We start from the raw sequence: 12,041 nt of genomic DNA on the forward strand, positions 1-12,041 counted from the left end.
CAAAGTTGAAAACGTTTTAACTTGTCTGGAACTTACTTCTGTAAGTGCCAGCAAAGAGAACTTTGGTGTCTGTAAGTGACACCAAAGTTGAACACCGAATTGAACACCCTGTGGTGTGGGAGTTTTTATAGACAATACTCTGTCAACCATATGTGTATAACTATATGAACGGAGGTATGCATGTATGTGTTTGTATGTATGTATGATTGGAAGGAACAAGCAATGATGAGTATGAACATAATGAATCAAACATGTTTTGATGTTCCATCCTGCATCATAATAAAGGTATCTATGCTAGCAGTGTGTTGTGTATGTGCTTTGATGCAAGCTATAACCAAATGCTGACACAAACAAACAGAGATAGTAATTGAAGCACTGTTAAAATAGCACAGGTAAATCCTAGGCACAAGAGCACATATGGTACAGTGGTGACCTCTGACCCTAACCCATGTGGTGAGAAGAGGAGCGTCCTCACCCACTTTGTCACAGGCTTCTTTCCAATTATATATCCAAACATGCCAGCGAAACACGTGACATTTAAAGTAGCTATTGGGAGAGAGGAAAATATGGAGAGGAAAAGAGACAGAGGTAGGGAAGGAGGAAGAGAGAGAGAGGAGAGAGGGAAAGAGAGAGAGAGGGAAAGAGAGAGAGGAGAGAGGGAAAGAGAGAGAGAGGGGGGATGTTCATTGTGTTTCATTGTCAACTAAGTGTGTGTGGTTGTAGTGTGGTAGTGGGGTGAACACAGACACACACAAACAGGAGGCCCAGACAAGTGGTTCACAATGCAGCCATGTCTTAATGCTGCCCCCTAGTGGTGCTACACTTGTCTCATTGAAACAACAATGGCCGCGTTTCCCAGATTCGTTACAGTTTTTTACAATCGCTATGACAGTTTTTTCAATACCTTAAACAAGTTTTCTAAACTCTTAACGCACCAACACACCTACCACACACAATTGGCAAAACTGTTAATTTCATGCTCAAAATCATCACATTGTAAACTAAACTCAAACATTAATTTTCATAACACAAAAATACAGTAAACATGACACCATGTCTACCAAACACTAACACACGTTCTCTTTTGCACATAGCACAATGTCATAAAAAACACTGTTGAGAGTGGATAAGTGTATGAATGTAATTATATTTGTCCAGGAGGAGGCACTGTTGCGCCTCATCATCAGTCACGTGGGACTACCTACCTGTCAACAGGTTATGGGCCCAGCTAACGGAGAATGATGATAAAGTTTGACGGACACGTGCGTAGATAGCTAGCATACAGAAGTAGGATTATCATAAAGAGCTAGTTTAGCATCGGGAGTACCGGGAAGCTAAAGCTAGGCTGAAAAGGAGCTAAACTGAGCTACAAACAGAAAAAGCCATGAACAAAAACAAGTGGCCCACGTTTGACGGGAGAGCAGAGGAGTATGAGCTCTGGGAAGAAAGGATGCTGTGCTGCATGCACGGAGTGGGGCTGAAGCAGACGATCCTCACAGAGCCCAGTGGACCACTGACGGTTGAAGAAAAGGCTAATGATGACAATCTGAATGCTGACGCCTATTGTGCATTAGCGCCGCTACTTGACAATACGAGCTTGGGACTGATATTCAGAGACACGAAGGACAAGGGCCGAGAGAGCCTCAAGGTGTTAAGAGAACACTACATCGGAAAAGGTAGACCCCGGATTGTCTCGCTGTACATAACAATGACTGCGCTGAAGAAAGCTGACAACGAGACCGTAACCAAATACGTTATCCGAGCTGAGCAGATCATAACGGCACTCAGGGGTGCAGGTGAAGCACCGAGTGAGGGACTGATGATGGCGATGATCATGAGGGGGTTACCGGAGAAGTACAAGCCGTTCACACTGATGGTGACGCATGGTTCAGCAGACATGACGCTGGGAGAGTTCAAGGCAAAGTTGAGGAACTTCGAGGCTTCAGAAGACTCAGACCCAGTCGCAGAAGAGGCGGGAGAAAGGGTGCTGAGGGCCCAAGCGGCGCCAAGGAAAAAGACCGGGCCAGTGGAGATGGTGTGTTGGCGGTGCGGAGAAAAGGGCCACAGAAGGGGTGACTGCACAGAGAAAGTTTGGTGTAGTTTTTGCAAAAGCAGGGGACACACAGACATGGCATGCTCAAAGAAGGAGCGGGAACGGAGCGCCCGGTGTGCGTGTGTCCAAGATGGCGGCGGCGACGGTAGCTGGAGAGCAGGTCGTGAACAAGATGGCGCCCGGGGAGCCGCGGGAGGAGAAGACCGTACCTTCAGGGCACACACAGAAGATGCCAGCCCCTCAGGTCAACGGCTGCAGATCCAGAGAAAGGGACTGATCGTGGACACGGGCGCGTCGTCCCACATCATCAACGACAGGAGCAAGTTCAAGCGCTTCAACAACACCTTCAAGCCGGAGAGACACAGCATGGAGCTGGCAGACGGGAAGCGTACCGTCGGGGTGGCTCAAGGCAGGGGAGACGCACAGGTATGCCTCATAAACAGCGAGGGCCGCCGGTGTGCAGTGACTTTAAAGAACGCTCTCTACATCCCCTCGTACCCCCAAGAACTCTTCTCAGTGAAGTGTGCTACCGCTCACGGTGCCAAAGTGTTCTTCGACGAAGGTAAAAATGTCATATTGTCGCCGGATGGCACAAGGTATAATATTTATGTATATAAGAGAATGTACTACTTGCAAACCGAATGTGATGTAGATGATGTGTGTAATGTCAGCTATGATATCCAAACATGGCATGAGATAATGGGTCACTGCAATTACGAGGATATCTTGAAGCTGCAGGATGTAACAGAAGGCACTTTGATTGTCTGAGTTTCGTGAAGTGATTTAAGTAACGCATGTGATTGGAGAACACATCTTACTATGGAGCGCTGTCTGTGACATTCCCAGCTGCGCTGAGCCGGCGCAGTATGGGTTCATGTAAAATAACGGTAGCTTTATCAATATTTAATTTAACAATTATTTATGAGAAAAGTATCGAGGTCCAGATAGAACCTTTGTCGTTTCTAGTTTCAGAAGGTCTTAAGGAAACGCAAACGCTCTTTTGAATCAAATATAACTGGCTTGAAGTGAGTTACAATTGAGGAGAAGCAAAGCAGAAAGACAGGAGCACATGTCCCAGTCCTCCAGCAGGGAGGACCTCAGTCCCATAGTCACAGAGCCACAAGTGATCAGCCCACACCTGCGTTTGGTCATGACAGGGGCATGCTGGAGGGGCCGGCCTCTCTCTGTGTTCCCCTCAACCTGCCGGGCCTCTCCAGCCTCTAGTTTAGTGCAGTCTCTAACTGCATCCCAGATGGAACTACAATCTGGGACAGGAATACAACCTACATCTACGGTACCAATGTTCTCCTAACACTGGAAGGGCTTTCCCAGAGTCAAAGGGACTCCGACAGGGGGAGCTACTTCATGTCATGTCAGCTATGATATCCAAACATGGCATGAGATAATGGGTCACTGCAATTACGAGGATATCTTGAAGCTGCAGGATGTAACAGAAGGCATGCACATTAAAGGTGCAAAGCTTAGGCCTGATAAAGAATGTACAGTGTGCATAGAGGGAAAGTTCACTCAAACGAGAAACAGAGATCCGGCTGATAAGGTAAAGACACCACTTGAACTGGTGAACACAGACCTAGCTGGTCCAGTAAACAATGAGTCCATAGATGGTTTCAGGTACATGCAGTCTTTCACCGATGTGTGTACAGGGGCAGTGTTGGTTTACTTTCTGAAAGCAAAAAGTGATGCAGTTCAGGCCACTGAGAAGTACCTGGCAGATGTAACGCCTTATGGCACTGTAAAATGCATCAGATCAGATAACGGGACCGAGTTCATTAACAGAGAGTTCCAGACACTACTGAGAAAGAACAAAATTAGACACGAGACTTCCTGTCCTTACTCCCCGCACCAGAACGGGACAGCTGAAAGGGAAGGGCGCACCCTTTTTGAGATGGCCAGATGTAAACTTATCGACAGTGGCCTACCTAAGAGTCTTTGGCACTATGCCATCCAGGAAGCATCCTATACCAGGAACCGGTGTTTTAACAAACACACAGGCACTACCCCATATACAGCACTGACAGGTAAAAGGTGCAATCTAGGCAGTATGCATAAATTCGGGTCAGTGTGCTATGCCTACCAGCAAGACAGAGGGAAACTAGATTCTAGGTGTGAGAGAGGACTCTTTGTAGGGCATGACAAGGGCAGTCCCGCCTATCTAGTTTACTACCCCGGTAAAGGAAAAGTGCAGAAGCACAGACTGGTAAAGTTTATCACGAAGACAACCTGTGAAAACGAGACTCAGACACAGGAACTAGCACTGGACCCCAAAGTAGCTTGTGACAAAAGCATAGAGACTCCACAGCCTAGTGTACTGAGCACAGATGTACAGGCTGACGGTCCACAGCCAGCATCAGAGGATGAGGGAGAGAAACACCCTAGGGTGACGCTGCATGCCTCAGACAGTGGGAGATACCCCACCAGAGAGCGTAAACCCCCGGGGTATCTGAGAGATTATACTGTGGAAGATACTGATGATGACAGTACACTCATTAATGTAGATTATTGCTACCGTGCAGTTTGTGGTGTACCTCTGACCTTTAAAGAGGCCATGACATCAACTGAGTCAGGGAAGTGGGAGAAAGCGATGGACGAGGAGATGAAGTCCTTAGAGGACAACCAGACCTTTACACTGACTAAGTTACCAGAGGGCAGGAAGACAGTGGGAGGAAGGTGGGTATACTCGATCAAGGGTGACATTGACGGACATGACCAGTACAAAGCTAGGTTTGTAGCAAAAGGATACAGTCAGAGAGCAGGGATAGATTATGGCGAGACATTCTCACCAACAGCCAATCTTACAAGTATACGTGTAGTGATGCAGAAGGCAGCCCAAGACGATTTGATCTTACATCAAATGGATGTGAAAACGGCCTATCTGCACGCCCCCATTGATCGAGATATATACATGGAACAACCTGAAGGTTACGAAAAAGAGGGAGAGAAGTTAGTGTGTAAACTACAGAAGTCAATTTACGGCCTCAAGCAGTCGTGGCGTAATTGGAATGAGATGCTCCACACATGCCTAGTAGATGACAACTTCACTCAGAACCCGACAGACCACTGCGTCTACACAAAAGAGTCTAAAGAGACAGGGAAGGTAATAGTAGTTGTCTGGGTGGATGATCTTATCATTGCAGCCAGCAACAACGAGAGTCTAGAGAAAGCGAAAAACATGTTTTCTACCAGATTTAAGATGAAGGACCTAGGTAGGTTGAAATATTTTCTGGGCATGGACTTCAGCCAGTCTGATGGCTATGTAAAAGTGTCACAAAAGAGGTATGTTGAAAAGATATTGGAACGTTTCGACATGCAGGAGTGTAGAATCAGAGAAACACCATGTGACCCAAAGTTAGACTACTCTGAAGATGCGCCTAAAATGTCTGATGTGAAGAAGTACAGGGAGGCTGTCGGCAGTCTCATTTACTTGACAACCTGTACACGTCCTGACCTATGTTTCGTGGTGAGCAAGTTATCACAGCATTTTGCTGACCCTACAGATGAACATTGGGTTACCGTGAAACATGTTTTGCGTTATCTCAGGGGTACTGCAGACAAACAACTCTGTTTCAGGAAGAGCAGAGAGAGTCTAGGCCTACAGGCGTATAGTGACGCAGACTGGGCTGCGGACGCTAGTGACAGACGCAGTACCACGGGGTATTGTGTGAGTATGGGTAAAGACAGCTCCTTAGTCTCTTGGAAAGCCAAGAAGCAACCCACAGTAGCATTATCTACATGCGAAGCCGAGTACATGGCTCTAGCTCTAACAAAACAGGAGTGTATTTATTTGGAGCAACTACTGGGAGGTATAGATACCTATGTGTATAAGAAAACTGTTGTTTATGAGGATAACCAGGGGACAATTGCGCTGGTTAAGAACCCTGTGTGTAGACAAAGATGTAAGCATGTGGACATTAAATATCACTTCATTAGGTCTACCATAAGGGAAGACAAGATGTCACTTGTTTACTGTCCCACAGACGACATCGCGGTCGCGGATGTTATGACAAAACCCGCCTCCAGACTTAAGCTGTTGAAATTTGCAGGAGTCATGTTTGGTTTGTAAAATGTTGACATTTGACACTGCCATTTTTGTTTGTTTTGTTCATTTTATTATGTAAAAGTTGTACAGTATACATGTCATTCATAAGTGGGAGTGTTGAGAGTGGATAAGTGTATGAATGTAATTATATTTGTCCAGGAGGAGGCACTGTTGCGCCTCATCATCAGTCACTGATAAAGGGGGATGTTCACCCTCTCATTCTTCCCTTGTTACCTGACTCTCACGGAGAGAAGCATCAATAAATAATGCCACGCATTGATGGCTAACAAGACAAACGTCTAAGTGTCCGTCCCTTCTCTGAATCATTATTCCGCTGTGCAGGTAGGCAGAAGGTATAAGCCTACCTGTCAACAAACACTAACATCAGATGGTATTACAGAAACTGCATTCATTTATGGAGGTATGTGTCAGGTCTCACAGTATATGGATTATAGATTTTGTTTGCAATGCAGTTTCTTTTGAAGCCTCTCTACATTTTTGTTTTGTTGGGTTTTGTAAATACATGCATTTAGTTTCTTTTGCTGCATAAATTCAGAACAAAAAATGAATGACCCATCTCAGAGTAGCTTTATAGAATGTATGGTTACTGTATTGAAAAAAAGAAGACAGAAACATAATTGCTGCAGTAAAGGCTTCATTTGCAACAGGACATTACTGCAAGAAATATGCAATATAGCTTCCATTTACAGTATTACCCTAGCTCTGGTCCTTCTCTGAGCGCCAACACACATTCTAACTCCTCTCCCTCGTCCCACTCCTCTCTCTTGTCCTGGTACTTGTCTTCCTCTCTCTTGTCCTGGTACTTGTCTTCCTCTCCCTTGTCCTGGTACTTGTCTTCCTCTCCCTCTCCCTTGTCCTGGTACTTGTCTTCCTCTCCCTCTCTCTTGTCCTGGTACTTGTCTTCCTCTCCCTTGTCCTGGTACTTGTCTTCCTCTCCCTTGTCCTGGTACTTGTCTTCCTCTCCCTTGTCCTGGTACTTGTCTTCCTCTCCCTCTCTCTTGTCCTGGTACTTGTCTTCCTCTACCTTGTCCTGGGACTTGTCTTCCTCTCCCTCTCCCTTGTCCTGGTACTTGTCTTCCTCTCCCTTGTCCTGGTAATTGTCTCCCTCTCCCTTGTGCAGGCATTACTGTATTCTTACGTTCTACGTGTTGCTCTATATTGTTCTTTTTCCAAACAAGATCAGCCCAAAGAGGTCCTCTTTACTGTATATACCATATGGTCATGCAATTGAAAGAACCTCAACACCTGAGCGTTTCCTAGTTGGGAATCAGCTGTGATTTACAGTATTTGCATAACTTCAGTTGTTTCTCAGTAGCAATGGAATAAAATACAGGGGATATATTTGTGTTTCAATTCACAATATAAACAACTGTTCACTTTGACTTTAGCCAATAATTTAGGTTTTGAACATGATGGTATCTGTTTTGTTGACAGTGTGAAAGCATTTGTCCATAAAATTGGTCCGTAAAAATTGATTGGTTTGGTCTTGGTTGAGCTTGTGTGTAAAAGAAGTTCAAGCATTTAAAATGTGTGTTTACTCTATGCATTTTGTGTCAAAGCAACAATAAATGTGTTATTTGTACAGCCTACACAGATGGATGTTGTGCTAACTGTGTTAAGAGTTTAGGAAACTTGTTAAAGGTATTGAAAAAACTCATAGCGATTGTAAAAAACTGTAACGCTAAGAGCTTCTTAACGAATCTGGGAAACGCGGCCAATGTCAAGACTTTACAAGTGTTGTGGTATTAAGGACAGAAGATGGTTCATATACCACAATGAGAGGGATATGTACCAGAGGAAGATCAAGTATCAGAAGTGTATAGTTGTACAGTATTTCAGTGGTCAGATTCAAGGAACATTCAGTATTTAGTCAGATCACAGAGTAACTGCATCTTGGCTAACAGGTGCACAAACAAATAACTAGTGCAACAATAACATCAGGCGTAAGTAATCGGCTCAGTGTGATGATGGATGGCATGGTTGGTCTATACTGTCCACATTGTCTGACTGCCAATATCAGCCTTCCAGTGTGTCGGTCTGAATACAATATTTATTAGTCACATTTCATGAACATGATTAATACAAAGTTTTAAATTATGATCGTTTTTTTGGAGGCAGAATAGCAGCCTGAATATTAAATCCTGTACCCTGACTGCTGTTCAAATGAGGAAGTTGAACATGCTAAGGTCTAATGTATCACACTAAACTCTCTCCTCAGAACATGAGAGCTCTCAACTCAGGCTCCTTCCAGGAACAACAACACCTTAACACATTTACAATCATGGGTTTGACAAAGATGACCAGAGACCAGGGTTGTATCTCAGTATTATATCTGTCTCTACTTCTCCTTCATCCCCACTGGTCTGGAAACCAGAGAGAATAAACAACACAGGCCACTGGGAATGACCTTTCACCTGTCAACTCTTTCTAACCAGGGAGGTACTGCAGGGGGATCGCAATTTTTTTGTTGATTAGACAAATGTTAGTAATTAGTAAGTTTTTGTCAACCAATGTTTTTTCCAATAATTTCATGAATCCAACATAATGTAGCGAACGGATAAATGGAGGCAGAAGACGTTATCTTTCAGTCAGCAATGCACACATTCAGCTCCACACAGGAGCTCTCTCAAGCTGGGCACAGGTTCACTCACAGCTCGAGACTAGCCTGGACCTCCAAGCCTCCTGTACACAAAGAGGAGGACCTGCCCCTATCGCTGCTGTGCCAATCACGAGGCTGCATGTTACACGCTGGCTCTGTCAGGTTCCCTGTGATTGGCCGAGAGCCTATTCAGTCCCCAGCTGATCCCTGACACAAGGATGCACGTTGCAATATTATTGAAAAGAAGATAACTTGAAATAACTTGATAACTTGAAATTGAACAACAGGATAGCTATGTTTATACATGGCACTAGGCCCAGTTTAATATAAAACACAATTGTATACAATATATATAGTAGGGGGTCCCTGCTCCATCTCTCCATCCGTTTGGGGGTCCTGGGCTGAAAAACGTTGAAGACCCCTGCACTACACACTACACAGACCCAATATATACTACTCACTACACATTACACAGACGCACTATATACTATTCACTACACACTACACAGACCCACTATATACTATACACTACACAGACCCACTATATACTATACACTAAACTACTAATGATATCAGTGAGGGTTCTACCATATAGACTGAATCTGGACTACTAATGATATCAGTGAGGGTTCTATCATATAGACCATGTTGTCAAGGGAGATAACTGATACTGATAAATGTCAGTGTCAGGCACTTATGAATTCAAATTATAATGTTGTTTCATAATTCTCTCTTTGATGAGTGTCTTCTATATTTTGATTGTCTGTTGTATCTGCCCTGGACATGAAATACTTTTGTTTAGCATTTTGTTTGTTTACAACCGATTCATGCACTGTCAGTTATAATATGTTTCCTTTCAATGCCAATACTAAAGTGGAATACAGCATGTCACGCCAAAGGTATTTAGTCCATTTTTGGTCTGTTGTCATATCAAATGATACCTCTTCAGAACATGCTAGATCTACAAATAGGTTTGACCAGTGACCAAGATGGGAGGTAACCTTGTTACCTGTAGAATAGATGTGGTTCACTTTGTCTGAATAACGATGGGCTACCACCACTTTCATAAGATAAATATCAAAAACACATTGTAGTTTTTTTGCAAACTGAATGTATAGATTTCACACACACCATAGTTTGGAGTCTGGTAACTTCAGTCTTTTGGTCTTTTGACCCACCAGAACGTGAGTCTGAACTACATCTATGTTGACTGAAGGTCTGAAGGTCTACAGCAGGTTACAGCCCATCACAGTGAATCAGCACAGTAAACAACAAGCACCCAACAGTACTGTTCACCAAGTCAATTTGCTCAATAAAATAACATACATTACACTTACTGTATTGCGTCTTCTCTTTATGAGTGCAGGTTGGGAGTGGACATTTCCTGTTGGTAAATGTCCACTTACATTTTACATTTACATTTATTCATTTAGCAGAAGCTTTTATCCAAAGCGACTTCCAAGAGAGAGCTTTACAAAGTGCATAGGTCACTGATCATAACAACAAGATAGCCACAAAACATTGCGAGTAGCTAAAACATGAAGCACACATTGTGAACAACCAAAGTAAGTGCCAAAGGGAAGAACCATAAGAGCATGTAGCTAAACAAGTTACAATTAAACAACATGAACTGCTATAAGTGCAAGTGTACCTGTGGAAAAAACAAGCAACAATAATAAAAACAATATATCACAGCGAGTACAAAAAATTTAAATCAGTTAACCACAAGAGCAACAAGTCTCTGAGCAAGAGTCATTGTGATCCTTGAGGAAACTAACATCGGGTCAAGCGAACCATTCCTAAGTACCGTTGTACTCCCGGCAAAAGGGTGTCTTGAGCCTTTTCTTGAAGGTGGAGAGACAGTCAGTGTCTTGAAGGTGAAGAGACAGTCAGTGTCACTTGGGAGAGCATCCTTCCACTGAGGGAGAGGCCTCGTCCATCCACCCCCAACGGTGGTTCGTCCCCGTGACATCAGGTCTGCTCCTTTGTTGAGCAGGTCTGGGATATGCAGGGCTCTCAGGGAGGTGAGACAAGACAGGTACTCATGCAGGCACGTGAATATGTCCTGTTAGCCTTCTCATACTACAAATGGACAGATACAAACAGGTGGGTTTCACTTACAGCAAAGAAATGATTATCCCCTACTATTGAGTTGTTGTGTTTGTAGTCATGTGTAGAGTTTTGCTGTTTTAAATTGAATCAAGGCGATTTGTCAACAGCCAGAGTAAATTGGAGCCCACCCCACAGCTGCCAGGAGATGGTGTTAAAAGGAGAGAGACGAGAAGAGACGGGGTTAACAAGGGTGAACAAGAAGACACAGAACGGAGGAGAGAGAGAGGAAGGAGGGGCGAGCAACCAAGATGGAGGAGGTGGGGGACGGGGGGGGGGGGGAGAGGGAGGAAAGGAACAGGAGAGAAAGAAAGAGGACAAGCCCCCGGACGGGAAACAGAGGACGGGAGGTCGAGCAAAGATCTGATCAACACCGACCAACACAGATAAGAAGAGGAAAGAGACTGAAAGAGCAAGAGTGGAAGTGGTGGGAAGGAGCCCTGTGTGCAGGTGGACCGTGACTGAAGACGCTCCCTTCTCTCTCAGCGCCCGCAGCGGGTCGAGGGAGGAGCAGCAGAGGCTGCAGTAGAGCAGCAGGACGGACCCTGGAACCCCCGCGGCTGCTACTCACATCCATAGAACTCTGCTACTCACATCCATAGAACTCTGCTACTAACATCCATAGAACTCTGCTACTCACATCCATAGAACTCTGCTACTCACATCCATAGAACTCTGCTACTCACCTCCATAGAACTCTGCTACTCACATCCATAGAACTCTGCTACTCACATCCATAGAACTCTGCTACTCACATCCATAGAACTCTGCTACTCACATCCATAGAACTCTGCTACTCACATCCATAGAACTCTGCTACTCACATCCATAGAACTCTGCTACTCACCTCCATAGAACTCTGCTACTCACATCCATAGAACTCTGCTACTCACATCCATAGAACTCTGCTACTCACATCCATAGAACTCTGCTACTCACATCCATAGAACTCTGCTACTCACATCCATAGAACTCTGCTACTCACATCCATAGAACTCTGCTACTCACATCCATAGAACTCTGCTACTCACATCCATAGAACTCTGCTACTCACATCCATAGAACTCTGCTACTCACATCCATAGAACTCTGCTACTCACATCCATAGAACTCTGCTACTCACCTCCATAGAACTCTGCTACTCACATCCATAGAACTCTGCTACTCACATCCATAGAACTCTGCTACTCACCTCCATAGAA

At 44.5% G+C, this 12,041-nt stretch overlaps 1 protein-coding gene across 1 annotated transcript in view; it reads right to left on the reverse strand.

Moving 5' to 3' along the window:
* The window catches only part of LOC134021969 (NACHT, LRR and PYD domains-containing protein 12-like), a 267,074-nt gene that overhangs the window by 62,542 nt on the left and 192,491 nt on the right, over positions 1–12,041 (reverse strand). The gene's annotated exons all lie outside the window — the stretch shown is intronic.

The sequence above is a fragment of the Osmerus eperlanus genome, chromosome 6 (assembly GCF_963692335.1).
Source record: "Osmerus eperlanus chromosome 6, fOsmEpe2.1, whole genome shotgun sequence".
Taxonomy (NCBI): domain Eukaryota; kingdom Metazoa; phylum Chordata; class Actinopteri; order Osmeriformes; family Osmeridae; genus Osmerus; species Osmerus eperlanus.